General features: G+C 43.9%; 1 pseudogene; it reads right to left on the reverse strand.

Annotated features, from left to right (window-relative positions):
* The window catches only part of LOC115193017 (GDP-mannose 4,6 dehydratase-like), a 177,148-nt pseudogene that overhangs the window by 92,645 nt on the left and 57,216 nt on the right, over window positions 1–27,287 (reverse strand).

Below are 27,287 nucleotides of genomic sequence, written 5' to 3' on the forward strand. Positions count from 1 at the left end.
CAGACCCTTTTTTAAAATTTTCGCCTAAAATGACATACCCAAATTTAACTGCCTGTAGCTCAGAACCTGAAGCAAGGATATGCATATTCTTGATACCATTTGAAAGGAAGCACTTTGAAGTTTGTGGAAATGTGAAATTCATGTAGGAGAATAGAAAACATTAGATCTGGTCAAATATAAAACATTTTGTACCATCATCTTTGAAATGCAAGAGAAAGGACATAATGTATTATTCCAGCCCATGCGCAATTTAGATTTTGACCATTAGATGGCAGCAGTGTATGTGCAACATTTTAGACTGATCCAATGAACCATTGCATATCTGTTCAAAATGTTGTATCAAGACTGCCCAAATGTGCCTATTTGGTTTATTACTACATTTTCAAGTTCACAATTGTGCACTCTCCTCAAACAATAGAATGCTATTCTTTCACTGTAATAGCTACTGTAAATTGGACAGTGCAGTTAGATTAACAAGAATTTAAGCTTTCTGCCCATATCAGGTATGTCTATGTCCTTGGAAATGTTTTTGCTACTTACAACCTCATGCTAACCATCCCGCGGGGGTGACACCGATCTCATAGAGGTTAACTACATATTTTTTACTTGGTATGATTGTGATGTGTTTTTTTTCAACCTTGGTTGAAGCACTGACTAAGTTACTAAGGACAAGAGCACCCGCTAAATGACCTAAATGTAAAAATGTAAACTTGAAAAGAACACTGGGTAATGTCTCTGCATGGGTAACTCCAGTAATATACTGTAAATTAGATTACAATAATATTTTTGGTACCTTAAAATGGATTGCCATAAAATGGATTACTGTAGCTATAATGTAAAATGATAGTAAAACTGTCATGTAAAATTACAGTAACTTACTGGCCAATTGCTGTCAGTAAGTTACTGTACATTTTACAATAAATGTTTTACAGTGTACACACCATATACATGCATGCATATGCTAAAAACAGGACTGAGCAAGTGTGACTTTAACTACACACACCCTCTCTCACACACACGCACGCACACACAGACAAACACACAGCGAACTAGACCTGAACCCAGCTCCATGTCTGTTTAAACGAAATGTTCCAAGTTAATGCGGACAAATATCCACAGAGTAGCCCAGAGGTTTCCTCATTTCCTGCCCTAGGCCACACACACACACACACACACACACACACACACACACACACACACACACACACACACACACACACACACACACACACACACACACACACACACACACACACACTGGGCCTCATGGCTACTATAACTGAGCTTGCAGACCTTGGAACCATTTGTGCAACAGTGCTGATGTGGTACACCCCTCATAGCCTGGTTCCTCTCTAGGTTTCTTCCTAGGTTTTTGGCCTTTCTCAGGAGTTTTTCCTAGGGAGTTTTTCCCAGCCACCGTGCTTCTTTCACATGCATTGCTTGCTGTTTGGGGTTTTAGGCTGGGTTTCTGTACAGCACTTTGAGATTTCAGCTGATGTACGAAGGGCTATATAAATAAATTTGATTTGATTTGATTTGATTTGATTTTGAAACTCCGCTCTCAACAATGATCTTTGCTTCCATGCAGTGTCAACCCCACATAAACAAACTGTGTGTCAAGCATAGGAGACATGTAAAATTGTCAGCATTTATATTAATGTTGTTCTTACACACTCCTGTTGATTACTAGTATGTTGTTCTTACTGAACACACTACAGCTTTCCCCTGATTAGTATCCACACTAGGGTTGGGGCGGTATCAGGATTTTCATACCGTCATACTGTTTCTGTACCATACCGGGGTATACGGTATTACCAGAAGTGTACACAAGGAGCTCTATTTTTTAGGATGCACAAAACATGTTAGTCAACAGGGCTCTTGATCCAGGGGGGGACTGAATGTCTCTGCTTTACCCAAGAAGCTTGATCTTGACATAAAGATACTTAGCCACCCCCCCACGTTATTGAAAATCATGCCATCAGTATTTCAAAATACTCAATATATCACCCAAGCCTAATCCACACAACTAATACATTTGGCATGCCTAACAACAGTGTTGCCAAGGGTTGCAGGATTGTTTGGTAAATCAGTCCAAAACATTTCTCACACACGTCTGTCACTACAGCAATATGTTGTCAGTAAGTTTGGTTAATGTTGCCCATACGTTTTCTTGTACAGCAAAGTCTCTGTACTTAACACAGCTGTTGACTAAGGTTCACTTTCCATTAAATGTATTCAGTCTCCAGTCCAGAGAGACGTGGAAAGAGAGGAGAGGGAGAGAAAGAGAGAAAGAGAGTGGGAGGGAGAAAGAGAGAAAGATAGAGAGAGAGGGAGAGAGAGAGAGAGAGATGGGGAAGAGAAACGAAGAGAGGATGAGAAAGGGAGAGAGAGAGAGAGTGAGCGAGCAAGAGAGTGCGATAGAGTTAGAGAAAGAGAGAGAGACAGGAGGGGAAACACAAAAATTGCCAAACAGCTTTGAGCCTGAGTTTCTCAGTAAGGTAAAGTTGTACAGACGTAAACTCAGAGCGACAGAGAGACAGAGTTCTCACTGTTTACAGATGCCGCCTGCCAAACTCCAACCTTGCCCCAGCCCCAACGGCCGCTCTTTATCCCCAACTAAAGAGTTGCCCCATACCTGCCTTCCTCGAACCCACTTCCTATGCCAAGAGGAAAGACAGGGCCAGGGACTAAGGGGCGGTGGAATAGGATGAGGAAGGGTATGTGTGTTTATGTGTGTATGTGTGTGTGCACCCATGTGTGTATTCACTAATGAAAAATGTATCAGTGAAAGGCCTGACTGATGTGGGAGATTTGGTTCCAGAGCAGCAGGGGGGAGACTAGGGAGACAGGTGAGGGAAGGGGGAAGCTGTGCCCAAACCCTAACAAGACCTTACTTCAAAGGGTGTGGTATGGAGTCTCTCTCTCACACACACACACACACACACACACACACACACACACACACACACACACACACACACACACACACACACACAGAGTCTGGACTTCCACTGCTCCAAAATGAGCACACACCGGGCTCTGTGTAGGAGACGTAAGTCAGGGGGCGTTGTGCGGTGACAGGGTGTGGGTTTCTACACCTGTGTTTGCACCAGTAATTATGGGCGCGGATGCTATTTCGGGGTGACACACACCCCCCCGAGGAACATAGAATGTCTCTCATAGTCCACGGTACATACACAGCCTCTGTTTGAGATGGAGGGAGGGAGGTAGTGGGAGTAGTGTTTTCTCAGGTTAGAGTGTGAATGCCAGTGGAAAGGTCTGTAATGGACTGTAAATAAAGACGCCTAATATTCACAGTAAAACTTATTATAGCTCTCATCAAACGCTAAGGTCTTTATGATGGGACAGGCCAGGATGACTCAGGGGAAGTACCCAACACTGGGCTGTGGACCTAATATCAAATCAAATCAAATGTATTTATAAAGCCATTCTTACATCAGCTGATATCTCAAAGTGCCGTACAGAAACCCAGCCTAAAACCCCAAACAGCCAGCAATGCAGGTGTAGAAGCACAGTGGCTAGGAAAAACTCCCTAGAAAGGCCAGAACCTAGGTAGAAACCTAGAGAGGAACCAGGCTATAAGGGGTGGCCAGTAATACACAGGAATAGAAGAAATGTCTTATTTATACGATAGATTTCCTCTTCTGAGACAGTGAGAATGGTGCAAGACAGGAAATGTGACAGGCCTAACGTTAAAATGGGCGGTTAAAAAGTCTATTAGAGGTTGTGATGGTTTTGGAAATATAAAACAACTTAGTGCACATAACAAACCCAAGACAAAACACACATAGACAACTGCACATATTTAGTTACAAAACGAATCAGACTCACACAGAGTGGTTGTACGATTACTAGCATGTGACTGACTGGTGAACATAGCCAGCAGCAGTCTCTCTCCTCGCTTCTCCTCTCCTCCCATCCCATCCTCTCCTCTACCCTCCAACCTAACGCCCGGCAGATGTAAACAAACACTTAAACTTGGCTGCCCCCTGGAGCGATAAACACAGTGTCAGAGAGACAGGAATTCGCCCATATCAACTACAATGAGCTCTAGACACACAGAAGCAGAGAAAGCGGGAGAGAAAGAGTCCCGAGAGATCTCTAGTCACAGAGAGAGATAGTGAGGAGGATGATAGAGATAGAAGTACAGAGAGAGAAATAGTTAAGCGGATTCAGACAATGACAGTGAGAGTCACTCAATTTGAGTGAAATAAAGTTAAGTTATATGGAACTGTTTTAAGAAGGTCATACCAAGGATCATAAGAGGTTAAATAAAAAAATAAGGCTGTAGTAAGTTCCTATAAGGTGCCAAATAAAGTAACAGGGTTGACGGTAGCAGGGTTGACCGTAACAGGGTTGACCGTAACAGGGTTGACCGTAACAGGGTTGACGGTAGCAGGGTTGACAATCTTAAACATGTCATAAACCCCTTGGGACAGGGGAAACGGAAGCTTGTTATGTGCAACAGGGAGCAGCAATTAAATGCAAGCATCACAAAAAAATGTAATTGTTAAAACATTTCTAGCCTGTCTATTTATGGGTAACGGGGTTGACGTGTTGTAGTCTACCCACTGTTTTCTAACACAAAACGAAAAATGTCAAAAAGAATTGAACCAGCTCACCTGCTTTTCCGCTATGATTTGACTATCAGATGTTCAAAATGGTTTTTAAAGGAATAGTTTCAACATATTAAAATGGGAATTCAGTTCACGTAACAGGGTTGACCTTAAAATAAGGGACAGACAAATGAATCACTAATCACATTAAATGAATAATAATCTTCAGAAATGACCTTGTCAAAGCAAAAAAATAACTAGGGCTTTACAATGATGATGAAAACTTGGCGAAATGTTTGGGTTAAGTGGGTTAAAATCTTCCTAGAAGGCACAGAGGGTGCACGAAGGGATCAATATATATACAGTACCAGTCAAAAGCTTGGACACACCTACTCATTCAATGGTTTTTCAGAATTTTTACTATTTTCTACAAGGTAGAATAATAAAGAAGACCACACAACCATAAAATAACACATGGAATCATGTAGTAACCAAAAAAGTGTTAAACAAATGAAAATATATTTTATATTTGAGATTCTTCAATGAAAGCCACCCTTTCAATTGATGATAGCATTGCACACTCTAAGCATTCTCTCAACCAGCTTCACCTGGAATGCTTTTCCAATAGTCTTGGAGTTCCCACATATGCCGAGCGTTTGTTGGCTGCTTTTCTTTCACTCTGCGGTCCAGCTCATCACAAACCATCTCAATTGCGTTGAGGCCAGGTGATTGTGGAGGCCAGGTCATCTGATGCAGCACTCCATCACTCTCCTTCTTGGTCAAATGGCCCTTACACAGCCTGGAGGTGTGTTGAGTCATTGTCCTTTTGAAAATCAAATGATAGTCCCACTAAGCACAAACCAGATGTGATGGTATATCGGTGCAGAATGCTGTGTTAGCCATGCTGGTTAAGTGTGCCTTGTATTCTAAATAAATCACTGACAGTGTCATAAGCAAAGCACCCTCACACCATCCCACCTCCTCCTCCATGCTTCACGGTGGGAACCACACATGCAGAGATCATCCCTTCACCTACTCTGCGTCTCTCAAAGACACGGCGGTTGGAACCAAAAATCTCAAATTTGGACTCATCAGACCAAAGGACAGATTTCCACCGGTCTAATGTCCATTGCTCATGTTCCTTGGCCCAAGCAAGTCTCTTCTTATTATTGGTGTCCTTTAGTAGTGGTTTCATTCGACCATGAAGGTTTCACACAATCTACTCTGAGTTCAATCTACAGTTGATGTTGAGATGTGTCTGTTAATTTAACATTTATTTGGGCTGCAATTTCTGAAGCTAGTAACTCTTATGAACTTATCCTCTGCAGCAGAGGCAATTCTGGATCTTCCTTTCTTGTGGCGGTCCTCATGAGAGCCAGTTTCATCATAGCGTTTTTGCGACTGCACTTGAAGAAACTTTCAAAGTTCTTGAAATGTTCCGTATTGACAGACCTTTATGTAATGACGGACTGTTGTTTCTTTTTGCTAATTTGAGCTGTTCTTGCCATAATATGGACTTGGTCCTTTACCAAATAGGGCTATCTTCTGTATACCACCCCTACCTTGTCACAACACAACTTATTGGCTCAAATGCATTAAGGAAAGAAATTCCACAAATGAACTTTTAACAAGGCACACCTGTTAATTGAAATACATTCCAGGTGACTACCTCATGAAGCTGGTTGAGAGAATGCCAAGAGTGTGCAAAGCTGTAATCAAGCTGTATTTTGATTTGTTTAACACTTTTTGGTTACTACATGATTCCATATGTGTTATTTCATAGTTTTGATGTCTTCACTATTATTCGACAATGTAGAAAATAGTACAAATAATGTAAAACCCTGGAATGAATATGTGTGTTTTTGGTACCGTTCCCCAGATCTGTGCCTCCACACAATCCTGTTGTCACGACTTGCGCCGAAGTCGATCTTTCTCCTTGTTCGGGCGGCGTTCAGCGGTCGACGTCACCGGCCTTCTAGCCACCGCCGATCCACTTTTCATTTTCCATTTGTTTTGTCTATGTCTTACACACCTGGTTTCATTCACCCAATTACCTGTTTATTATTTAACCCTCTGTTCCCCATGTTTGGTTGTGAGGGATTGTTTGTTGTATTGAGGTCCGTATTTGTGGGCTTGGTAATTATCTTGTATGTTGATGACTGAGTATTTAGTTATTTTTATTTACTGATCTCTGCTGTCCTGTGCCTGACTCCTCTGCACCAGATACACATATATCCTTACACCTGTCTCTGAGCTCTACGGACAATTCCTTCAACCTCATGGCTTGGTTTTTTCTCTAACATGCACTGTCAACTGTGGGATCTTCTATAGATGTGTACTGTATGTACCTTTCCAAATCATGTCCAATCAATTGAATTTTCCACAGGTGGACTCCAATCAAGTTGTTGAGACATCTCAAGGATGATCAATTGAAACACGATGCACCTAAGCTCAATTTCGAGTCTGATAGCGAAGGGTCTGAATACTTACTATGTAAATAAGTTATTTCTGTTTTTCATACAGTTCTAAAAACATGTTTTTGCTTTGTAATTAGGGGCTATTGTGTGTAGATTGATGAAAAATAACAAATATTTCATCCATTTTAGAATAAGGCTATAATGTAAAAAAAATGTGGGAAAAGTCAAGGGGTTTGAATACTTTCCGAAAGCACTGTAAGCTCGGCAATGATATGGGCTGCAAACTTTTAAAGAAGGACGGATCTAAACCATCTGACCTAGATGTTGTTTTGTGGTCAAGTTTAAGGAGCTCCTTTAGCACCTCAGACTCAGTGACCGAATGCAGGGAGAAACTTTGTAGCGGGGCAGGTGAAAAAGAGGGAGGAGCATCAGGGCAAGTCTCATTAGAAGGTCAGGGAGATGAGGAAATGTTGGATAGTCAACGAGGCATGGCTGACTCACATAGGAATCCTGACTTAATGAAGTGGTGAGTAAAGAGCTCAGCCACACACTCCTTGTCAGTAATAACCACATCATCAACATTAAGGGACATGGGCAGCTGTGAGGAGGAGGCTACATTCTCTAGGTCTTTCGCCGTTCTTTCACAACTTCCTGGGGTTAGACCCACAGAGAGAGAACTGCTCCTTAAAGTAAATAACTTAAGCCTTCCAGATTGCCTGAGTGTACTTATTTCTCATTTGCCTGAATGAGAGCCAGTCAGTCAATTCTCCTTTTCTTTATGGGGATGTTTGTTAACAATATCACTGAAATTATATTAAAAAAAATAAGGTCTAAGCGTCTTCGACAGAGGGAATCAAGCTGATTCTATATCAATTTACAGAGGCCAGGCCATGAAGGAAGGCTTGCTCACTAAAGTTTTTTAGAAAGCGTCAATGACAAATCAGGACAGGTCATTTAACTGAGCAGCCATTACGAACACAGGCTGTAAAACAGTGATCACAAACGTGATTACAGAAAACACCAGACGGATATCTATCAAGATTATTTGTGATGATAACAACAAGGAGAGTAGACTTTTCTGGGTGTTTGGAGTCATACCCACTGTTTTAAGACTTGGTCAGGTGGCAACTTCTTCTGGATCGGTGTCACTTCCACGGGACGGTTGAGCTAACGTAAGCTAATGCGAGTAACAAGAAAATTTCCCTGGACATAGACATATCTGATACTGGCAGAAAGCTTAAAATCTTGTTAATCTAACTGCACTGTCCAATTTACAGTAGCTATTACAGTGAAAGAATACCATGCCATTGTTTGAGGAGAGTGCACAATTTTGAATATGAAAACGTATTAATAAACCAATTAGGCACATTTGGGCAGTCTTGATACAACATTTTGAACAGAAATGCAATGGCTGATAAGATCAGTCTAAAACTTTGCACATATATTGATGACATCTAGTGGACATAATCGAAATTGCACCTGGGCTGGAACAATACATTATGGCCTTTCTCTTGCATTTCAAAAATGTGTATCTTTGTATTATCTTTTACCAGATCTATTGTGTCATATTCTACTACATTCCGTTCACATTTCCATAAACTTCAAAGTGTTTCCTTTCAAATGTTACCAAGAATATGCATATCCTTGCTTCAGGGCCTGAGCTACAGGCAGTTAGATTTGGGTATGTCATTGTAGGCGAATATTGAAAAAAAAGGGGCTAATCCTTAAGAGTTATGTTAAGCATGTCCCAGTTTAGGTTGCTTATTCAGACTTAGTGCAAGGGGCCAGAAGAGAGCTTAGGGCAGTTAGAGTACAGGCCGGTGCTGATGGTGGACGATAACACCCAGTAACAGTCAACAAAGAGCTATTTGAAGGCTTAATGCTTAAATCCAGCAAATCTAATTGTTTGGGAACAGACTTGGTGGAGACAACTGAGCACTAAAGGTGTTCCTTGGTAAAGATTACCATTCTAACATCTTTGGAAGATCTGTCTTGACAAAAAAGGTTATAACCAGAACGGTTAACATCAGTTTTCGAACACTCTTTCTTAACCATGTCTAAGTAATGACCGACACGTCTGGATTGGAGCTGTGAACCTACACTTTCAATTGATACATTTTGGGTAATAAGCTTCTCGTGTTAACGTGCAGAAAACACAGGCTTTTATGAAAGTATAAATCAGTGAAGCAGAAATCAGAGCCCAAGTCAAAATTGGGGCTAGCAACAGGAGACAGGCCAGGGTGTACATGCACAATTCCATATATTTTTTTATTTATTCTTTATTTAACTAGGCATGTCAGTTAAGAACAAATTCTTATTTACAATGACGGCCTAGGAACAGTGGGTTAACTGCCTTGTTCAGGGACAGAACGATAGATTTTTACCTTATCAGCTCGGGGATTATATCTAGCAACCTTTCGGTTACTGGCCCAACGCTTTAACCACTAGGCTACCTGCTGCCCCATATCATCAGCAGTAATACAATCAGGGCACGGCAGAGGAAAGGGAGAGCTCTGCAGTGTTGATTTTCTATGACAATTGAATGTGCATCAGATGGTAACAAGATCATATTGTACAGGAATTTCATCAGGTAACATGAATACAAAGTGGGCGAGAGCTGGTTAGTGTAGGATGGGAGGCTACGAGACTGTGTAACCAATAGAGAGTCAGAGTCGTGAGTGTGGAAACAAACATTGTCTGTCCCATGGTCGGGTAAACAAGCAAGTTCATAGTCAACAAAGCACACAGGAGTCATGGGGCAAATAGCATAAAGCACAATAAAAAAAAGAAAATGACCTGGGGTTAGCCATTGTAAGTTCAACGAGTAACTCGCCCAAACAAGATAACTTGAAAGAGTAGCTCTATATGAGTCCATATAGCTATAGAAGTCTGAGATAAAATCAATAAATATTAGGCCTATACTAGTTAATTGAACTGTTTCTGTGTAAGCTCACATAAAAAGCTTCACAAGTTATTTTGCCTACATAAAACTCTGATCAGTCCAAAGTCTCCGGTGTGTATGTGCGTGTGCTGGAGGTGAGAAAAATCTCGGGAGAGAGGGGGGAGTTTGGCAGGTATACCTGTACCAGACAGGGGGAGACAGGCCAGGGCAGACGGGGAACAGATCGCCGGGTGGGATCCAGCAGTGCAGCAGGCAACGGGAGTTAGTGTCTGATCTGCTTGGGAGAAGCTTTTTTCTGGGGGCTGAGTAGGAGAGGAGGCATTCAACCTTACCTGACAGGTGCGTGGTAGAGCAGATAAAAACATCCGAAGCAAAAAGCTTGTTGAAACACCGTGGTAACGTTGGCTTGAGTTTCGATATTCGCCAGACATTCGGGCCATCAAACATAAAATTCAGAATTTAATGAATTGTCCATGTGGTCTATATTAAAGGGATACTTTGGGATTTTGGCAATGAGGCCCTTTATCTACTTCCCCAGAGTCAGATGAACTCGTGGAAAACATTTTTATGTCTCTGCATGCTGTTTGAAGGAAATTGCTAACTAGCGCTAGAGCAATTGCTAACTTGTGTTAGCACAATGAAGGAAGTTAGAGGTAGTTTCACAAAACCAATGCTAACTAGCATTAGTACAATGACTGAAAGTCAATCATACATATTTCAATCACACAATGACTGAAAGTCCTTCATACTGTACACAGACAAATAAAAATGGTATGAGTTCATCTGACTCTGGGGAAGTAGATAAAGGGCTAATTGCCAAAATCCCAAAGTATCCCTTTAATATAGACCACATGGAGAATTCATTAAAATCAGCATTTTTGCATGTTCCTCCAGGCACTTTAAAATACTAAACAGGCTTTCAAAATGCCATATTGGTGCACAATTTCTGCTTAAAATATCAAAGGGATGGAAAAAGGACTCTTTTCGTGGAACGATCCAGACAGCGACGGTGAGATAGGTAGAGAAAGAAAGAGACAGTGAAAGATGATCTGTAGTCAGTGAGAGTGAGAGAAAGGGAAAGAAGAAGAATAGACAGAGAAAGAAAGAAAGAAAGAAAAGGAGACAGTGAGAGACTTATCTGTAGTCAATTGACATACTCTGCTGTGAGACAGACAGTTCTCCATTCAGCTGTGGCCCTGTAAAGATATGAGAGGATGACACTGTTTAGTGGGAAGACAATGTCATGACAAATGTGCAATCCCTCAACGTGAATGAGTGAGTATGTGTGTGTGTGTGTGTGGGGGGGGGGGTCCCCTGTCTGTGACCTCTGAATGATAGCATTTTTCTTCATTCTCAACTTGCCCCTTAAGTTCCTCGTTTGCGTCCTATTTAAACCCCCGGCTGACCCTGCCACCACCTTTCCCTGACCCCTACTCTCTTCATTTTCTCTATCTCCGCCTCTTTCATTTTTTCTTCGGTCCCTTTTCACTCTCATCCTCTCTCCCTCGCCTCACAATCCCTTAGACAGCATCCTGACACACATGCACGCAGCGCACATACACACACACACACACACACACACACAAACACACTCACTCAATCACGGTGAGGGATTGCACATTTGTCTTGACATTGTGAATAAAATAACTTCCCACTGAACGGTGCCTTAGTGCGAGTGCCACTTAATACAAATTGTAATCCTGGCCCTCCCAGAGAAAGTTCCAACTTCTAAACCCAAGCACAGCTCTCTCTCTCACTCTCTCTCTTTCTCTCCCCCTCTCGCACTCTCTCTTTCTCTCCCTCTCTCTCTCTGTGTTTTAATAAGGGGTAGAGTTCAGTAGTAGCAGCAGCTCAGTGAAAGTTTCATTGTGCTGTAGTGAAGGTAGTATGGGGCTTTGAATCACTTCTCTCTCAGACAAACACCTCCACAACCTTGACCCTAACCTCCACACAACGTTTCCTCACCAATTATTCACAGGACTTTATTAACAAATAGAGAGAGGGGAGAGAGGGGGAATTGGGAGGGATGGAGGGGAGAGAGTTTGACTGTGTTTGAGGAAAATGCCTATTTTAATAAATGCTAGCTCAATTTAAAACTGTGCACCCTTCACAGTACGTGTGCAACTTCTCAATATAGGCTACCCAGTTTAATATTGTAAACATGTGTGTATACGCGCGCAACAGTGTGTGTGTGTGTGTGTGTGCGTGTGCGTGCGTGGGTATGTGTCTGCATATGCCCAGTTTGATTTTATAAGCTTGTGCCGTGAGTGCAGATCTCACAATGTAATATAAAACAGACAACATGAGGAAGCCATTTTGCTCAGTAAATGAGGAAAGACAGGCTTTCAGTGCTGTGACCCAACCAATGTCTCCATTACATTAAACGCATCAGGGCTGTTTGAAGTGGACTGTTTCAGACACAGCCTCTGCCACGCTCAATATACTACATACAGCTAGCTCCCTGTATACTGTAGGAAGGAGTGTGTGTGTGTGTGTGTGTGTGTGTGTGTGTGTGTGTGTGTGTGTGTGTGTGTGTGTGTGTGTGTGTGTGTGTGTGTGTGTGTGTGTGTGTGTGTGTGTGTGTCCTATACATACAGTCAGCCAAGTCAGTCACTGAAAAATGTAATCAGAAAAGAAGGCCAGTGATGTATGATATGAGAAGCAGCTTGGGAGAGGGAGAGAGGTGTGAGATGTGTAAGGGAGCTGGGAGTCATGATATTTGGCCTGGCTCACTGTTTGACGCTCTCTCTCCCTCTCTCTCGCGGGAAGAGGGGATTTCCCATGAGCCACTTGACTGCGTCTGATGGCGAGGGTTACGGAGAGTGAGAAAAAACAAAGGAGAGGGAGGAGGTCACACACATTCCAGTCCAAAACAAGTCAGTCTGACTGACTCCTCTGCCAATTAACCAGTGAAAAGGGAGAAGACCTAGGCTGTACCGATTGGCAGCCTATTCCCTATGTAGTGCACTACATAGGAAATAGGTTGCCATTTGGGACACAATCTTACTCTCCCACCCACTAGAACCAGAACACACTCTCAACACCAACCTCACGATCACCAGACCATCACGCTCTTCTTCACAATAACAACTGTAATCAAAGAAACAGAATGCATGGACAGGAACAGCAGTGTCAGGAGCCCTCACTGGCCAAGTCCCCCACAGATCCTAAATGACCTATCCCAATCTCCATTTACCCTAGGCCCCACAGATAATGGGCTTGACCATTCTGATATTTATGGCAGGTTGGTATTTATTGTCATGAATCTTGCCTTGCAGGCAGCTTTGAAGACTGGTCACTAGCTGGCACAGCCACAGTCATAAAATCTGATTTTAAACTTAACCCTAACCACACTGCTAACCCTAATGCCTAATCCTAACCTTAAATTAAAAAACAAAAGCACATTTTTGTTTTCATGAATTTTTACGATATAACCGATTTTGACTTTGAAGCTGGCCCATCTAGAGTAAATCACTCAGTTCTGCCCCAGGGCAAGATTTATGACCACAAACATCAACTTGCATATTTATAGGGAAATTTGACCAGGGCCGCTTCAGGCATAAACAACAAAAGTGGTCGCTTAGGGCCCCCCTACCAAAAAATCTAAAATATGTATATATATTTTAAGGAACTCAGTTGGAGTCTCAACATAGTGTTGAGAGTTAGAATAGTAGAATACACAAGCTGCAAGTTTGAAATTTGGTTGTGCATCAGCAGTTTTTCTCTTGTTTTGTCAGTCACTGACAGTCACTCAGTTAGTCAAGTCAGCTAGCAATTTTTAGTTTGGTAAATTAGTCTAGCCGGTTAGCTAAACTTAAGAGTAATTATGGCCGAATGCCGAAAGGGTATGCAGGGCACGTGGCCAGGGGCCCTGATCTCCAGGGGGCCCCCATTGATTTTGCTAGTCACTCTCACTCAGATATACAGTGGGGGGGAAAAGTATTTGATCCCCTGCTGATTTTGTACGTTTGCCCACTGATGAAGAAAGGATCAGACTATCATTTTAATGGTAGGTTTATTTGAACAGTGAGAGACAGAATAACAACAAAAATATCCAGAAAAATGCATGTCAAAAATGTTATAAATTGATTTGCATTTTAATGAGGGAAATAAGTTTTTGACCCCCTTTCAATCAGAAAGATTTCTGGCTCCCAGGTGTCTTTTATACAGGTAACAAGCTGAGATTAGGAGCAAGGCTGGAATGGGCTACAAGACCATCGCCAAGCAGCTTGGTGAGAAGGTGACAACATTTGGTGCGATTATTCACAAATGGAAGAAACACAGAGTTCATGAGCGAGTTGATGAGCGAGGTGAGGTAAGGGAGAAGGTCTCCGGAAATGGTCTGGAGAAGAGAGGAGGGGATAGGGTCAAGCGGGCAGGTTGTTGGGCGGCCGTTCACTGTGGGGAAGACATCATCGATGTACTTATTGGTGAAGCCGATGACTGAGGTGGTATAGTCCTCAATGCCATTGGATGAATACCGGAACATATTCCAGTCTGTGCTAGCAAAGCAGTCCTGTAGCCTAGCATCCGCGTCATCTGACCACGTCCGTATTGAGCGAGTCATTGGTACTTTAGTTAAGTTTTTGCTTGTAAGCAGGAATCAGGAGGATAGAATTATGGTCAGATTTGCCAAATGGAGGGTGGGGGAAAGCTTTGTATGCATCTCTGTGTGGGGAGTAAAGGTTGTCTAGAGTTGCTTTTCCTCTGGTTGCACAAAAATATGGTAAAACTGATTTAAGTTTGCCTGCATTAAAGTCCCCGGGCACTAGAAGCGCCATCTCTGGGTGAACATATTCTTGTTTGCTTATGGCCTCATAGAGTTGGTTGAGTGCAGTCTCAGTGCCAGCATCGGTCTGTGGTGGTAAATAGACGGCTACGAATAATATAACTGGAAACTCTCTTGGTAGATAGTGTGGTCTACAGCTTATCATAAGGTACTCTACCTCAGGTGAGCAATACCTCGAGATTTCTTTAATATTAGACATCACGCTCCAGCTGTTATTGACAAAAAGACACACCCCTCGTCTTACCAGACGTAGTTTCTCTGTTCTGCCAGTGCATTGAAAATCCCTCCAGCTCTATATTATCCGTGTCGTTGTTCAGCCACGACTCGGTGAAACATAAGATATTACAGCTCTTAATGTCTCGTTGGTTGTCACATCCTGGCGAGTATATAAGGTTAATTGTTTTGTAGTTTGGTCAGGCCGTGGCAGGGGGTATTTGTTTTATGTGGTTCAGGGTGGTGTGTTTGTTCAAAGGGGGGTTTGATTTAGTATTTTCGGGGTTTTGGGTTGATGTTCTATGTTTATGTATTTCTATGTGTAGTCTGGTGAGTGTGTTTCTATGTTGTGCTGATTGGGGTTGGGACTCTCAGTTGAAGGCAGGTGTTGTCTATCTGCCTTTGATTGAGAGTCCCATATATTAGGGTGTGTTTGGGTTTGTTATTCGTGGGTGATTGTTCTGTGTGTAAGCCGTATGCTTTACCAGACTGTTTGTAGTTGTTCGTTCATTTCGTTATTTTGTATGTTCATTTTTGTAGTTAATAAAAATCAAGATGAGCATACACGTACCTGCTGCGTATTGGTCCTCCTTCACCGACGACAACCGTGACATTGGTAGGATAATCATAATCGTAGGTCATCCATTTATTCTTCCAATGATTGTATGTTAGCAAGTAGAATTGATGGCAGTGGGAGTTTACTCGCTCGCCTACGGATTCTCAAAAGGCAGCCCGATCTGCGTCATTTTTTCCTCCATCTTTTCTTCACATAAATGACGGGGATCTGTGCCTGTTCCCGGGAGAGCAGTATATCTTTCTCGTCGAACTCGTTAAAGGAAAAAGCTTCTTCCAGTTCGTGGTAAGTAATCCCAGTTCCGATGTCCAGAAGTTATTTTCGGTCATAAAATACGGTAGCAGCAACATTATCTACAAAATAAGTTAAAACGAAGTTACAAACAACAACAAAAAAACGAACAAAATAACACCATTGGTTACGGGCATGTAGAATGTCAGCCATCCTCTTCGGCGCCATGTATGGTGTTTATTGGGAGTCAATTAAACCTACAGTGAGGGAAAAAAGTATTTGATCCCCTACTGATTTTGTACGTTGCCCACTGACAAAGAAATGATCAGTCTATAATTTTAATGGTAGGTTTATTTGAACAGTGAGAGACAGAATAACAACAAAAATATCCAGAAAAACACATGTCAAAAATGTTATAAATTGATTTGCATTTTAATGAGGGAAATAAGTATTTGACCCCCTCTGCAAAACATGACTTAGTACTTGGTGGCAAAAACCCTTGTTGGCAATCACAGAGGTCAGACGTTTCTTGTAGTTGGCCACCAGGTTTGCACACATCTCAGGAGGGATTAGTATAATTGCATGAAATGTGTTATACAATTGACCATTTTTCTCTCCGCCTCATGGCAAAATGTGTAGAACAGTATGAAATGTGTTATACAATTGCAAATGTTTCTCTCTACCCCTTGGCAAAATGTGTAGAATTGCAGACAACTTCCGTTAAAACTGCGACAATTTCTCTACGCCCAATGGCAAAATCTCAAGTGTGGGGGGTGCCACAAAATAAATTGCATACACTACACACACAGACTGTAGAAAGGGGGATTATTGCATTAGGGTGGTTCTCACACTTGTGCCTCCCACTCAGGGAGTTTCTCTGCTTCACAGGGCCAGCTGTGGGATCCAAGACATACCACCCTCTGTCCACACCCTCGTCCCACTACTCATCATCTCACCTCCAGACCCTCCAAACTCCTACCCCCACCCTAACCCCGTGCACTCCCCATTGCCACTCTGCCCTCCCTCCCATCCCCACCCTCACAGATCGCTGTACTCATCAGCCTTCAGACCCCTCTGCTCCATCCTGTTAAGCCCACAGTGTGAGACCCAAACCCTCTTTACATCCCTCTGTGTTCCCCCACCCATACTATCCCAACCATCCATCCATCCATCTACCAGAGTCTCCATGGGACCACAGTTCACACACCTCCCTTCACCCCTCCCCCATTCCCCCACTCCCATCTCCCACTCCTCTCTGTCCAGGTGGGAGGTAACCCTAGGATTCACTCTGTGTGGAATCTTTTCACCCCGAAAACAAAACAACATTATAGCTCAGCTGAACCACAAGACACAGAGAACTGCACTAAAATGCCCTTCCTCCCAAACCCAACCCACAGACCTACAACCTGCCCATCCCAAACTGAACAGGGTGTCAATATTTACCCATCATAATACATAGCTTAATAAAAGTAATCAGAAAACATATTATATTCTCAATGAATAAACAAGGCAAAGCAAAAGTTAGTTCACTCTCTGAGAGGTAACTGCAGTTTCTGGTCTCTGTCTGGCTGTCTGTCTATCTGTCTGTTGGGAATGGTGCTCAGTGTATGACTGTGGGGGAAGAATTCCCTGCTAGGTCAATTTGAAAGCTGAGGATTCAAGTTACACAGTGTAGAGAAGAGAAGAGGGAGAGAAAAACAGTGAGAGCAGGAGAAAAAACGGCAGCATCTGCTTTCATCCTCAACACAGCAGGGAAGAGCTTAGACCTGTCAGTCTGAGAGACAGCCAGCTGCCAGTGTGAGGACACACACACACACAAACACACACACAAACTCATGCAGGAACGTGTACACACACACACACACACTCTCTCTCAACCACACACAACCATCCTATGTACTAGTATTCCAGTTCAAAGTTCAGTGGGATGTCATGTGTGTTTGTTAGCATAGCTGAATCCCCTCCATATCATATCATATCCACCAGGACAGGAGAGAGAGAGCCTCTATTCACAGCACATTCCCATTGGTTCCCATTAGAACAGAAGGTGAAATACATGGCCAGCAGCTTTTTACATGGACATTGTGAATGATATATTATATTATATTCAGAATGACAAGCCAGACACTGCCGCATAGAGAGACTGACCACTGGGACAATAACTGACATTGAGGAGGATGAAACACATACTTTCCAGAGGAAAGAGAAACAGAGAAACCATAAAATACCAGTAAAATATGCATAAAACTACAACAATCCCGCGCACATGCACGTACGTACCCCCACACACGCACGCCACAACAAGCCATACTTCCGTGAAACTGCCTGCTACTCCCTCACCTCCCCCAGTCAGCAGCCATTAACCTCTGACACCCAATCAGACGTTATCAGATTTCCAGCCAATTACATGAGAGCTCCCAGTCCCACAGCCAATCGCACAGCACTTAACTGCCAAACTACAGACACAGACAGAGAGACAGAGATATGCAAAGAGAAAGAGAGATGGAGAGAGAGAGAGAGATGCAGAGAGCGAGCGAGAGGGAGACAAGGGGAGTTAAGGAGATATATTCATACAGGGAGATTATCTCATACTGTACATTTACGGAGAGTCAGTGTGTGTGTGTGAGAGAGTCTAATTCTCCAGAACTAAGGACACATCCAGAGTCAGGTTTCTGACTGTAAAGCTGCAGCCACTCTGGCAGACAAAACAGACGAAGGTTACGTGTTCAATCCCAGTGGTAGACAGTCGTTTTACATGATCTTGTTTAAACCCTCTCCCAAACATTAAGTCTTAACTTAACCATTCGGAATGAATGCCTAAACTTAATGTTTTAACCCTATCCAACACCTTAACTTCGAAAATTGACGTTTGGAGCAACTTCGAAATTTGACATTTGGAGAAACTGAACGATGCGGAGTAGGAGGAAGAACCGAGGGTATCAAAAACACTTCAAAATTTGACCTTTAGAGTAACTTTTATATTTGACGTTTGGTGAAACGTGGATAAATGTCAGAATCTGAAGTCAAGTTCATAAAACCACGTGATCTTGTTGAGACAGACACACAGCCAGCCCAGTAACCCAACGACACACAATTACTGCCACGACAACTAGGGTGAAATACACCATGGGGAGAGAATCCGAACACTCATCTGCCCATCCCACCATCACTGGTACTAATCAATCAGACAAGGGGGAGAGAGAGAGACAGAGCGAGAGATAGAGAGGGAGAGAAAGATGGAGAGAGAAAGAGAAAAGTATCATCTGCGCTCTCTCTTTATCCTCTTCCTCCTTTTATCTGTCTTTTCTGTCTTTCTTTATCGGTCTTAAATGACACACAGCTCCGAATTAGAATGCCTCATTCATTAACCACCATATCATCTCAACTGTGTTGCCGGGCTAGCTCATCTGAACCCCCGTGACCCCCCCATTCTAAGCTGTTTGTACAGTCACACACTTAACTACATTTTTATAATCAGAGAGTCAATAAGGGCTGGGCCAAGTCAAAGAGTCCCAGAGGGGGGACAAGAGTGCAACCCTCCCTGAGAATCATATTTCACCTGACACCTCTTCACCCCCTAACTCACACATATCATATCTCCCACTCATCTCTCCCTCCCTCTCACCTTTCCTCACTCCCTCTCACTCATCTCTCTGTGCTGTCCTGCTCTCCTCCAACTCTCTCCCTCCCTCTCACTCATCTCTCTGTCCTGTCCTGCTCTCCTCCTACTCTCTCCCTCCCTCTCACTCATCTCTCTGTCCTGTCCTGCTCTCCTCCTACTCTCTCCCTCCCTCTCACTCATCTCTCTGTCCTGTCCTGCTCTCCTCCTACTCTCTCCCTCCCTCTCACCTTTCCTCACTCCCTCTCACTCATCTCTCTGTGCTGTCCTGCTCTCCTCCTACTCTCTCCCTCCCTCTCACTCATCTCTCTGTCCTGTCCTGCTCTCCTCCAACTCTCTCCCTCCCTCTCTCTTCTTCTGACAGGTCTTTATCAGATTTATGTGCTGTGTTTCTTCAATAAATCTCTTTATAATGCTTCTTTGGACCAGGCTCAGTATCTATTTTTGTGTGGATAAATGGTTAAAATAGTAAACTACAGTGAGGGAAAAAAGTATTTGATCCCCTGCTGATTTTTACGTTTGCCCACTTACAAAGAAATGATCAGTCTATAATTTTAATGGTAGGTTTATTTGAACAGTGAGAGACAGAATAACAACAAATAAATCCAGAAAAAATGCATTGTCAAAAATGTTATAAAATGATTTGCATTTTAATGAGGGAAATAAGTATTTGACCCCTCTGCAAAACATGACTTAGTACTTGGTGGCAAAACCCTTGTTGGCAATCACAGAGGTCAGACGTTTCTTGTAGTTGGCCACCAGGTTTGCACACATCTCAGGAGGGATTTTGTCCCACTCCTCTTTGCAGATCTTCTCCAAGTCATTAAGGTTTCGAGGCTGACGTTTGGCAACTCGAACCTTCAGCTCCCTCCACAGATTTTCTATGGGAATAAGGTCTGGAGACTGGCTAGGCCACTCCAGGACCTTAATGTACAAACGTACAAAATCAGCAGGGGATCAAATACTTTTTCCCCCCACTGTAGGTTTAATTGACTCCCAATAAACACCATACATGGCGCCGAAGAGGATGGCTGACATTTTACATGCCCGTAACCAATTGTGTTATTTAGTTTGTTTTTTTGCGTTGTTTGTAACTTCGTTTTTAACTTATTTTGTAGATAATGTTGCTGCTACCGTATTTTATGACCGAAAATAACTTCTGGACATTGGAACTGGGATTACTTACCACGAACTGGAAGAAGCTTTTTCCTTTAACGAGTTCGACGAGAAAGATATACTGCTCTCCCGGGAACAGGCACAGATCCCCGTCATTTGTGTGAAGAAAAGATGGAGGAAAAAAGGACGCAGATCGGGGTGCCTTTTGAGAATCCGTAGGCTAGCGAGTAAACTCCCACTGCCATCAATTCTACTTGCTAACATACAATCATTGGAAGAATAAATGGATGACCTACGATTATGATTATCCTACCAACGAGACATTAAGAGCTGTAATATCTTATGTTTCACCGAGTCGTGGCTGAACAACGACACGGATAATATAGAGCTGGAGGGATTTTCAATGCACTGGCAGAACAGAGAAACTACGTCTGGTAAGATGAGGGGTGTGTCTTTTTGTCAATAACGGCTGGAGCGCGATGTCTAATATTAAAGAAGTCTCGAGGTATTGCTCGCCTGAGGTAGAGTATCTTATGATAAGCTGTAGATCACACTATCTACCAAGAGAGTTTTCAGTTATATTATTCGGAGCCGTCTATTTACCACCACAGACCGATGCTGGCACTGAGACTGCACTCAACCAACTCTATGAGGCCATAAGCAAACAAGAATATGTTCATCCAGAGTTGGCGCTTCTAGTGCCCGGGGACTTTAATGCAGACAAACTTAAATCAGTTTTACCATATTTTTGTGCAACCAGAGGAAAAGCAACTCTAGACAACCTTTACTCCACACACAGAGATGCATACAAAGCTTTCCCCCACCCTCCATTTGGCAAATCTGACCATAATTCTATCCTCCTGATTCCTGCTTACAAGCAAAAACTAAATTAAAGTACCAAAGACTCGCTCAATACGGATGTGGTCAGATAATGCGGATGCTAGGCTACAGGACTGCTTTGCTAGCACAGACTGGAATTTGTTCCGGTATTCATCTAATGGCATTCAGGACTATACCACCTCAGTCATTGGCTTCACCAATAAGTACATCGACGATGTCTTCCCCACAGTGACTGTACGTACATACCCCAACCAGAAGCCATGGATTACAGGCAACATCTGCATCGAGCTAAAGGCTAGAGCTGCCACTTTCAAAGAGCGGGACACTAATCCGGACGCCTATAAGAAATCCCACTATGCCCTCAGACGAACCATCAAACAAGCAAAGCATCAATACAGGATTAAGATTGAATCCTACTACACTGGCTCTGATGCTCGTTGGATGTGGCAGGGCTTGAAAACTATTATGGACTACAAAGGGAAACCCAGACGCGAGCTGCCCAGTGATGTGAGCCTACCAGATGAGCTAAATACCTTTTATGCTCGCTTCGAGGCAAGCAACACTGAAGCATGCACGAGAGCACCAGCTGTTCTGGATGACTGTGTGATAACGCTCTCAGTAGCCGATGTGAGCAAGACCTTTAAACAGGTCAGCATTCACAAAGTCAATGGCCCAGATGAATTACCAGGACGTGTACTCAAAGCATGCGCAGACCAACTGGCAAGTGTCTTCACTGACATTTTCAACCTCTCCCTGACTGAGTCTGTAATACCTACATGTTTCAAGCAGACCACCATAGTCCCTGTGCCCAAGGAAGCGAAGGTAACCTGCCTAAATGATTACCGCCCCGTAGCACTCACGTCGGTAGCCATGAAGTGGTTTGAAAGGCTGGTGATGGCCACATCAACAGCATCCTTCCGGATACCCTAGACCCACTCCAATTCAGATACCGCCCCAACAGATACACAGATGACGCAATCACAATCGCACTCCACACTGCCCTTTCCCACCTGGACAAAAGGAATACCTACGTGAGAATGCTGTTCATTGACTACAGCTCAGCGTTCAACACCATAGTACCCTCAAAGCTCATAACTAAGCTAAGGACTCTGGGACTAAACACCTCCCTCCGCAACTGCATCCTGGACTTCTGACGGGCCGCCCCCAGGTGGTAAGGGTAAGCAACAACACTACTGCCACACTGATCCTCAACACTGGGGCCCCTCAGGGGTGTGCACTTAGTCCCCTCCTGTACTCCCTGTTCACCCACGACTGCGTGGCCAAACTCGACTCTAACACCATCATTAAGTTTGCTGATGACACAACAGCGGTAGGCCTGATCACAGACAATGATGAGACAGCCTCTAGGGAGGAGGTCAGGACAACAACCTCTCCCTCAATGTGAGCAAGACAAAGAAGCTGACCATGGACTATGGGAAAAGGCGGGCCGAACAGGCCCCCATTAACATCAACGGGGTTGTAGTGGAGCGGTCGAGAGTTTCAAGTTCCTTGGTGTCCACATCACCAACGATCTATCATGGTCCAAACACACCAAGATAGTGGTGAAGAGGGCACAACAAAACCTTTTCCCCCTCAGGAGACTGAAAAGATTTGGCATGGGTCCCCAGATCCTCAAAAAGTTATACAGCTGCACCATCGAGAGCATCCTGATTGGTTGCATCACCGCCTGGTATGGCAACTGCTCGGCATCTGACCGTAAGGCGCTACAGAGGGTAGTGCGTACGGCCCAGTACATCACTGGGGCCAAGCCTCCTGCAATCCAGGACCTATATAACAAGCGGTGTCAGAGGAAAGCCCATAAAATTGTCAGAGACTCCAGTCGCCCAAGTCATAGACAGTTTTCTCAACTACCATACGGCAAGTGGTACCGGAGCGCCAAGTCTAGGACCAAAAGGCTCCTTAACAGCTTCTATCCCCAAGCCATAAGACTGCTGTACAATTAATCAAATGCCACCTGGACTATTACATTGACCACCGCCCCCTCCCCCACCCTCTCTATTTGTTTTGTACACCCTGCTGTTTATTATCTATGCATTGTCACTTCACTCCTATCTACATGTACAAATGACCTCTAACCTGTACCCCCGCACACTGAATCGGTACCGGTACCCGGTACTATGTATATAGACTCGTTATTGTTATGTTATTGTGTTACTTTATATTTATTTTTTACTTTCGTTTATTTGGTAAATATTTTCTTAACTCTTCTTGAACTGCACTGTTGGTTAAGGGCTTGTAAGTAAGCATTTCACAGTAAGGTCTACACTTGTTGTATTCGGCGCATGTCACAAATAAAGTTTGATTTGATTTGATATATGTAATAAACATGTAATACTATTGAATAATATAATGCATACAGATGCCAACTCAGACCCAACACTCTCTGATAGTGTTGTGGTAAGGGTATGGGGTTGAAGAGTGGGAGCTGGGGGTTCTAGTCTGAATGTGAAGTTTCCGTGTCCCACATGTGTGGTCCTGTGACAGGTCACCCTCCAACACAACACCCCAAGGGGTTGCTCATGCAAAGCTGACATACACGGACCTCAGAACAGCTTTAATGATTTGGCAGCGAAGGACATACTGCTCATCCCAGACCAGGCCCAAATCCCCGACACTCAAAAAAGATAGAGGCGACGCTATAGAGGTCAGCGTGCGGGATACGTGACGCGACTACGTCAGCAAGTTGATAAACCGCCTCCATCCTACATTCTACTGGCGAACACACAATCACTGGAGAACAAACTGGACGAGCTCTGTCCGAGTCTATCCTATCAATTGGACCTGAAGAACTGTACAACTCCCCCTGCAACTGGATACTGTATTTTCTGATGGGCTGCCCCTAGGTGGTGAGGGTAGGCAACAACACATCCGCCCCAATGACCCTCAACATGGGGGCCTCCTCAGGGGTGTGTGCTTAGTCCCCTCCTGTACTCCATGTTCACTCACGACTACGTGGCCACGCATGACTTCAACACCATCATTAAGTTTGCAGACGACACAACAGTGGTAGGCCTGATCACCTACGACGATGAGACAGCCTCTAGGGAGGAGGTCAGAGACCTGGAATTGTGGTACCAGGACAACAACCACCTCCTCAACGTCAGCAAGACAAAGAAGCTGATCGTGGACTACAGAAAATGGAGGGCTGACCACACCCCCATTCAAATCGACGGGGCTGTAGTGTAGTTCGTCGAGAGCTCCAAGTTCCTCGCTGTCCAGACCTATCATGGTCCAAACACACCAAACAGGACACAACAACGCCTCTTCCCCCTGATTTGATGTAAAGAGAATTCCAGAAACACAAAGCCAGTTATACAGTACATGATAAAGTTGAGAAAAAAACTGAACAATACTGAAAAACACATTATTTGCTTATCTTGATGTCCCAATCCCTCCAGCTCTGAGCCACCTCAGGCTCTGAAACACGAGAACCCCACCTCAGGCTCTGAAAAACTAGAACCCCAGCTCTTGGCTCTGGAGCTGCAGTAACATAATTCAACTTCTCCAAACTAATCAAATTCTGAGAGATAAATAACAGATAAATCAAAGAACAAAACAAAGGAGATTCATTGTGTTAACTCATCCGTTAGAAATTTAACGACTGAGCTGCTGAAACATGTCTCATCTGATTACGCTTTTTTATGCATTGATTTGAACTTTTACATAAGGAGGTGGTGTGTGTGTGTGTGCGTGCGTGTGCGTGTGCGAGTTTGTGTGTGTGTGATGGATGGTATTGGTTGGCTCTGTGGGTAAGCCCCATAGTACCTCCTGCTTCAGGTCAGTTAGGGGCTGGTTGAGGGTAGGGCGTTGGGGTGGGGGGTTCAGCGTGTGTTTGTATTACCCTCAGGGGGGCAGAAGCTGCTTCAATAAGCTGCTGCTCAGTGCACGGGTTAAGTTTCACCTGCAATTAACACCCCTAACACACACACCTCATGCACATATGCACAGACACACGCTCACACACAGCTGCTGGCATTTATTTACCCTGCTTGCGTGGGATGTCAAGAGAGCATGAGCAGTAAGCGAAGCTCCTTGAACACCCTCCTCCTCAAACTGACCCCATCTGTAGGTAATCTTAGGTAATCACACACACGCACTCTCCTTAGAGATGAAATTATGTCATGAACACTGATTAGCTTTTGCCCTATATGCCCCTATCTCCTCTTTACCAGTCCAGCTGTGTTTATAAAAGTGTTATAGTCAAAGTGAAGGTAATTATTGAGCACCCCGAATCACTGCAGTAAAGTCAATGACTGCTTTAAACACAGGCACTCATGTACCTCCTGACTAAACACATGCTACACTATATATACAAAAGTATGTGGACACCCCTTCAAATTAGTGGATTCGGCTATTTCAGCCACACCCGTTTCTGACACGAAAATGAAGTTGAGCACACAGCCATGCAATCTCCATAGACAAACATTGGCAGTAGAATGACCTGACTGAAGAGTGCAGTGACTTTCAACCTGGCACCGTCATAGGATACCACCTTTCCAACAAGTCAGTTCGTCAAATTTCTGCCCTACTCGAGCTGCCCCAGTCAACTGTAAATGGCGTTATTTTGAAGTGGAAACGTCTAGGAGAAACAACGCCTGTCCTCGATTGCAACACTCACTAGTTCCAAATTTCCTCTGGAAGCAACATTAGCACAAGAACTGCTCGTTGGGAGCTTCATGAAATGAGTTTCCATGGCCGAGCAGCAGCACACAAGCCTAAGGTCAACTTGCACAATTCTGTAAAGCTCACCGCCATTGGACTCTGGAGCAGTGGAAACAAATTTTCTGGAGTGATGAATCACAATTCATTATCTGGCATTCCGATGGACAAATCTAGGATTGGCGGATTCCAGGAGAACGCTACCTGCCCCAATTCATAGGGCCAACTGTAAAGTTTGGTGGAGGAGGAACAATGGTCTGTGGCTGTTTTTCCATGGTTCGGGCTAGGCCCTTTAGTTCAAGTGAAGGGAAATCTTAACGCTACAGCATGCCAACTTTGTTGCAACAGTTTGGGGAAGGCCCTTTCCTGTTTCAGCATTACAATGCCCCCGTGTACAAAGCGAGGTCCATACAGAAATGGTTTGTCGAGATCGGTGTGGAAATAACCCTGAGCTGCAATTCTCCTCTCCCCCACCATGGGTCTCCACTGAGGGTCTAGTATTATCTGGGTTTGGCATGACTCCCGCTGGAACGGAACAGGGGTTACTGTACCTTACCCTGTCTACGCTGCTGGCCCTGCCCCCACTGTCACCCCCCCAGCCAAAAACATGTGATGAATGGCCAGCTGCCCTCATCAATCATCTGTGATTGTGTCTGATGTGCGCTGTGATTGGCTAATTAGCCTCATCTGTAACCATTACTGCACAGAGAGGCAGCTGCTCAGGAAAAAAAAAGACAAGAAAAATACATGTGAAAAATGACACAGACAGAGAGGGCTGGGCTGTCACCTCCACGACGCCTGAACTCAATGCTACACACACACATTACTGCCACACAGACACGCACTGCCAGGTTCTGCCAGACCCACTCCAACACATGAGTAAACATCAAAAGGCCCAATTTAACAGGCCATTATGTGTTGAAAACAAACATTAAACAAATGACAAAAAAGAGTGAGGTGTTGTAACTGTTCTGGAAACAACACTTTTTTCTCTTTACTGGTGGTGGGAGGGAGTTTGAGGGAGGGGTGGGGGCAAGAGGTAGGCTAGGATACACTCATCTAGCTACAGTTCCGTACTAGCCTGGTCCCAGATCTGTTTGTGCTGTGTAGCCAACTCCTTTGGTCATTTGGCATTACAGTGACCATAGGTGTTGGCAAGACAGCACAAACATATCTGGGACCAGGCTAGTTTCACCCCTCTAGCCCACAACAACAGCAGCAGCAATAGGAGCAGATCGCCTGCTAGAGTCAGTGAGAAGAACGCACCAGCAAGCAGATTTTAGAGGGAACCCACGGGTGACTGGGTGCTAGCCAAATAAGGGCACTATG

Source organism: Salmo trutta, chromosome 4, assembly GCF_901001165.1.
Source record: "Salmo trutta chromosome 4, fSalTru1.1, whole genome shotgun sequence".
Taxonomy (NCBI): Eukaryota; Metazoa; Chordata; class Actinopteri; order Salmoniformes; family Salmonidae; genus Salmo; species Salmo trutta.